This window comes from Anarhichas minor, unplaced genomic scaffold, assembly GCF_050575085.1.
Source record: "Anarhichas minor isolate MPS153535 unplaced genomic scaffold, ASM5057508v1 ptg000021l, whole genome shotgun sequence".
Taxonomy (NCBI): Eukaryota; Metazoa; Chordata; class Actinopteri; order Perciformes; family Anarhichadidae; genus Anarhichas; species Anarhichas minor.
In genome coordinates, this window is record NW_027466467.1 from 10,164,669 (window position 1) to 10,171,362 (window position 6,694).

At 38.0% G+C, this 6,694-nt stretch overlaps 1 non-coding gene across 1 annotated transcript; it reads right to left on the reverse strand.

Moving 5' to 3' along the window:
• Positions 1-1,090: 1,090 nt before the first annotated feature.
• On the reverse strand, positions 1,091-1,162 carry trnaq-uug (transfer RNA glutamine (anticodon UUG)). Its single transcript has one exon. It is a non-coding gene; the product is annotated as a tRNA-Gln (tRNA).
• Between the last annotated feature and the right edge of the window lie 5,532 nt (positions 1,163-6,694).

Here is a 6,694-nt window from a genome sequence, read left to right on the forward strand (position 1 = left end):
TTTTGATTATCTGATAAGAACGTGCCTTTGGGTACATTTTAAACTCAGTGGTTACGTACATGTTTTTTAACATCATCAACATTTTGTTAACCATGCAACTATACTATTAAAACTGTATAACCACAGATTACATTACATCACAGTCATTTTAGCAGACGCTTTTATCCAAAGCGACTTACAATTCAGTCTATCACATTTCTACACCATAGGCACAACTTGGCACAACTTACGGGAGCAATTTGGGTTAAGTGTCTTGCTCAAGGACACATCGACACGCAACTAGCAGAGCCAGAGCCGGGGATTGAACCGCAAAGACGGCCCTGCTATCCACTTAGCCACAGTCGCCGATGTAGTAGTATATTCTGCTAAAGCTGCCTAGAATATAAAACACAGACAGATTGATGATTTAACAAAATATGATGTGGCTACTAACTACACAATATTTAAAAGATTGTGGACAGGACCTGAATATTTACAACATTACTACAGCTACTAAAGCCGACATGGACAGCCAGCCTTATTTTGTGAAGGGTTTTTGTTGATATCATTATATAGGGATCCAGTACCAGAAAAGTCTCTCCATATCACATATAAGTCTAGGTTTATGTTTGTGTCCCTATTTAACTAACCAATATCCATGGCATGAGGTTTCATTTTAAGCCAAAGACTTCATTATTGTGTGAAGATATTTTGAAAATTCAATTCAATTCTTTTTATCAATACATGTTTGTTGTTGGTATTTGTGTTTTCTATAAAGCTGATACAATATTTGGATAACTTCAGCGCAGTTATTATTTTTCATAATGATTTTTTAATGTAAAAGAAGTAATATATTTTATGCCTCTGAGAAGAATGGTGTGTGATATTTGACAAGAAATTTAAGTAATAAAATCTAATCAAATGCAAGTGTACGATTCATCATTTAAAGGTATTATGAAAAATATAGCTAAGACCAAGTTCATTATTAAAGCCTTGTAGTCATTTCCTGATATTGTCAGCGTTTATAATTACCTATCACCATTTAACCACTGAGGAATCCCTTCTGTAACACTGCTCACTGTTGCTAATGACAAAGTTGGTTAAAAGGACGAGGTCCCACCGAGATTTGAACTCGGATCGCTGGATTCAAAGTCCAGAGTGCTAACCATTACACCATGGGACCAAGGATGTCATGAATGGTCCCACTACCGGATTTGTAGATGAACTATGCTGCACATTTCTGATCTATGTTGTTAATTCTCCGATTTTATATCTCATCATACGGCACGCTATAAGTCAGGTTAAACGGTCAAACTCGAAATCAGAGTGCCAGCTACCCCGTGGTTTCCTTCATTGCTAGTTAGCTAACGAAAGCTAACCTAACGTTAGCTACCGTTAGCTAAGTCTGTGTGTGATGAAAGAGAGCACCGACGGAGTGTGAAATCAGAGGTAGCTTCTTATAAACATACGCATCCATCTACACGTGCAGACAGTCGACCACGTCTGGTCTAACCGAGCCCTGAAGGAACTGAAGATTTGAGGGTCACGTCAATTACTTTCAATAATGTTTGCAAGCTGCTAGCTGGCTAGTCCTTAACCGATTTCTCCTCCTCAAAATAAAAGCTCTGTTTTCAAAATAAAGGTTTTTTCGGATAGTAGTTTTGTGTGAGTATTGCGTAGCTACATTTTTACAAAGGTTTTGTTACAGATTATTTTTCTTGGAAGTAACAATCAACTGTAATCATACTTAACTGATTGCATACACATTAGTAAAGAAAACGTAATTGCATTTGGGGAAAAAAAGAGTGAAGTAGCCCACATCTGACTGGGAAAACAAAATAAGAAAGTCAGCACATAGGTGCACAACACTGCTCCAGTGGAGCAGCTCAGTGGTCATAGGTAAAAGATTGTGGGGTTGGTTCGTTTGCACTGAATACTCAACAAACTGGTGAATATTAATAAGTGTGAAAAAGCACCTAGTTATTAACAGATACAAAATGTATTCCAAGCCCATCTGTTTTGCAGCTCCTCAATCCAACTCTACCCTAAGCATTTGATCCAGTTGACTGTGTTGGAAGATATAGCCTATAATGAGTTAAGTGTATAGTCACTATATTATCTTTCTTGTGTTGCTGAGGAACAATAAAGGCTCTACTTTGGTGTGATTGCTTGTGACTAGCTCAACCAGTTGCATATAGCACATTTCATGTGCAGGCACTCTGGCATACATGGCTGACTTCCTCTGTGCAATTTAGAAAAATGTGTGATAGTATAGCAGTGTAATGGATGATCAGTGGCCATGTTGTCCCTCATTCTCCCAAAAGAGGGAACTAGAGGGACTTTAATAGAGCATGTAGGCCTAGTCCTCTTGTGTACTCAGATCTCCATTTTGCAGCTCCCGGTGAGCCTCTGGAGGAAAATGGTATGAGGTTTCAGATTTTTCTGTTTCTGAATTAAAGATCACAGTCAGTCTCGCTGCATCACTAAATGTCAGAGCTGGATCATGTAGCAACTGCAATACCTGTTTTCAATAAGTCCTGTTAGTTTTGTGCTTTATGAAGTCGAAGAACTGTAGGAGTCCAGGAACACCCACCCTCTCTTGACTATAGCTTCTGGGACTTATTAAAAAGAAAAATAACCTTTGGTCCCTTAACCTCTTGTTAAGTCAATATTAGAAGAAGAAAAAATAAATTCCAATAATGCTCAATATTTGCTATTACTTCTACGAAACCACAAGTCACATACCTACTTGGTTTCAATAACAATTTATATTGTTTTTTTTATTAATGCCATTAGAAGACAAGCATGTTATGATACACTGCATTACTTCTCTGATTATTTTATTGACACCACTGATTATTGTATACTAATAAGCCTTGCATCACAGGTGAAAATTAAGTACAGTGCAATAGTTTATTTTAGTCCATTTTTCAGGTACTTTATTTCAATATTTCAATATTTTGGGAATTTTATGGTTTTACTCCACTACATTTCCGATGGTAATAAACTCACTACGTTTAACTGTTGCAGATTGAATTGAATTAATCCAATTGAATATTTAATATCTGAACCTGCTACAGCAATACAATCAAATAATTATATATATATATATATATATATATATATATATATATATATATATATATATATATAATTTAATTGAATATGATTTTATTGTACCTTCTATCAAAGACCAGAACAGGACAGCAGAATACAAATCTGTATCACAAACTATCGAACAATCAAAAACAGTAAATACAAGAAACAAATAGAGATATTACAAATGGTACAAAACATTACAATGATATTTGGTAATAAATTGACAGTCTGATGGCATTAAGGACAACGCTGTCCTGATCCTGTTGGCTCTGGAAATAAAACTGAAATAAAAGACGGCATAGTTTGTAGCTAAGATTGAGTGCAGTTTTGGATGATTGTGTGGGCATCTCCTGTGGTTAACGGTCGTTTATTGCCTGTGAGAAACTATGCTGCTTACATCACCTGATGTAAAGCTTTACAGTCCTGGGTGGTGCAGCTTGGAAACCACACGGTGATGCAGCTACACTCAATGTAACAAATCTATATGTAGAGAGGATGTATGGAGCCAAGCTGAATTTACATGTCAACATCACGCAGTATTGCTGCTGATCGAGAGGAACTTGAAACTGCTGACTGTAACGATTTAATGATGTATCGATTTGATGAGATTTGTCTTTGCTGAATGCCATAATTATCTCTTGTTATTATTATACCTTGTTGTCCCGGCACCCTATTTAAGAGTCTCACCTATGCCTCATTTGCAGACTTGTCACTGTCAGATACAATGTTTGACCAAGTTAGATTTCAGAAGAAATTAAATTATATCATGTTATTCCATATTTTGCACATGGCTCTAAAAGTTACAAATAACTAATAGTAGATGATATTTCAGAAATCAGGCTATTGCTGAAATTCAGAAATAATCAGATTTTCTGTGATTGGCTGTGATGTGCCTCATAGTTAAATGTGTTCACAGAGTAATGGCGTGAGCTCAGCGCACAGTCTTGGGTGTCCGCAGTGCTGATAATGATTGGAGGAAGTGTCAATCTTCATCTGCCTTTCAGCAAAGTCCAGGATTCAGTTACTCATGGTGACCCTCAGACGTAATCCCTGAGGATAAAGAGAATCATATTGAAGTTAGTGCTGTTATCAACAGCATTCTCACATATATGCTCTTCATGTCCAAATGTGACAGAGCAGCGTGTTGTGAAGTTGATATTTTAGCTCAATGCTAAATACAGACTGTAGATTGCCCGGGGGAAGGGAGTCTATGTGGCTTTGACCAGCAGCCCGAGGCATCCCATGATGACAGACAACAGGGTGGTACCCTCAGGCAGGATTTCCTCAGTTTCATGACTGCATGTTGTATTGCACTGAAACATGCGCTGTTATCCTATGCATGTTTTATTCTCTTGCTGCTGGGCTTCCCTTTGTGGCTCTGTGTTTGTCCTCATTAAGTAATTGAGAAATTACAAAGTAGATAGATAGATAGTTACTTTATTAATCCCACAAGGGGACATTTTTTCACTACAGGTACATATGGTACATGTAAATAAAATAACAGAGTAAAATGAGTCTGTTGGAGAAAGATTTTAGACACACGATGTTTGATCACATTTTCACGTGTTCATGTATTCTCATGTTGGAGATGCACTAGCTTACTGTCATATCTGATGTGCCTGAAGCTGTACTGTATATGCATGTACATGTGTGCATGTGTATGTCAGCTTTTCTCTGACTTAATAGCCTTGTAAAATCTGATTTGTGCTACGTTGATTTTGTGCAACATGATAGTTTTATACCCTGACAAACAATCTGTTTTCACTGACATTTTTGTTTCTGTGAATGTTGCCCTGCTACCTTACTATTTAGTTTTATAAATACTCACACTTGCAGTCCTGTGCAATTTCACTTTGAATAGTCCAGCAATTCCAAAAATGATTGTCTTAATCTTCAATGTTTTAATTCATCTTATTGTGGCGGGAATAACAACCTCCTAATGCACCACAATGGACCATTGTTCCACTCTATATATACAGTCCACAATAAATGTGTCTCGTCTAAATCTGCAGCCACATTAATGCTGGGATGTGCATGTGTGTTCAACTGATGCGTACATGTCCTCAACTGGCCCTTTACACTATAAAGCTATCCAAGGTATTTATGGCCAGTGCCTGAGATAATAATTCCTGTAGTTTTAGTGGGTCAAGAGTTTATGATCTCTGATTTCCCCGCTCCTGGTTTCCAAACAGCAAGCCAGTTTACAGTAAAGGGCTGGAGCATGTGAGGACACAAAATGGCTGGACGAGGATACATGTCTGACATGGGTGTTGTGGAGCCAAATAAATCCCTGTTAGCAGAAAGGCTTGATCCTGTGCTGGTGCCAAACTCGGAAACTGCCCAAGCCGCAAGACAAGGATCAACTCTCCATGAGTACGCACCTAACACCCACACACTTTATGACCAGTTGTACACGAATCAACTGTCAACAAGCTTATGACTCAGGATATGTTAATTCTGAGGGTAAAACAGATTACAACTAAGTTTATTTGGTGACATTGAACTTTGCACATGCATGGTTGGCACAGAGGGTATAAAATGTATAACTGTCTTATGTGGAGTGGACTATAATATTTAAGGAATGTTTGTCATGAAAATGTTTGTCCTTTTGGAGGCAAGGCAGTGCCAGCAGCGGATTTAGAAAACAGTGTACAACACTGGAGCCATAAACAACGGTGCAGACTGTTGTTAAATTAATGCAGGGGATAAACAGAGGGCTTGTGAGAGTGCAAAATACCTGATACACATTTGTTATAGAGTTGACTTTGCTGCGTATTTGTAGATTTTGTAAATTGCAAAAGGGGAAAAAACTATAGTTTCAGTTTACATATTTTAGGTTATTGCTATAATCTGCTATTTACATTGTCTTATTGCACTGCTGGTTACAGTATTTACATTTTTCTTTTCAAATTTAAAGACCAAAATAAAGATAATTTCAAAAAAGCACAAACAGATTGGATACAAAATGGGTTAGAAATAGTACCATAGCAAAAAAAAATTCAAAATATATGTTAAAGTTTTTAATTGTATGCAAAACACATACGGCTAGGCCTTGTAAAAACCTCAGAAATAATATGTACTGCTTGAAAGGCAGCTTCTGTTATGCCATAACATATATGCATTCCCTTCACCATCTGCACAGATCTACCCTTTGTCTTGTTTTTAAGCTGCCGCAGTCGTACAGAACGACTCGTTGGAAGAGGATATATAGAACCGGATGGGGCCCTTTCTCTCTCTTTCCTCTCTCCACTTCTTATCTGTCGCCTTTACTTGTGTTTACATTATAGACACACCCCTGACCTTCACCCAGGCCCCCTCTGCTGGCCCCTTCGCACACACACGCACACCATAACACCACATGCCAGACCTCCTATGCGCACACAAGTGTGAATGAACAAATGCCACCTATGTGTGCGCAAACAAACAGAAAATATAGATGTTGTCTCGGTGAATTGCACAGAATATCCGCATTGTTTGCCCATTGTGATCGTTCAATCGTCTATTTTTAGCATACTAGGCCATATCTCATGCATCACAAAACAAATGTAGGAGTAGATCGCCACGCATCAGAATTGCTTTCCAGCCTACCACCGTACTGCAGAGTAGACACACCCCT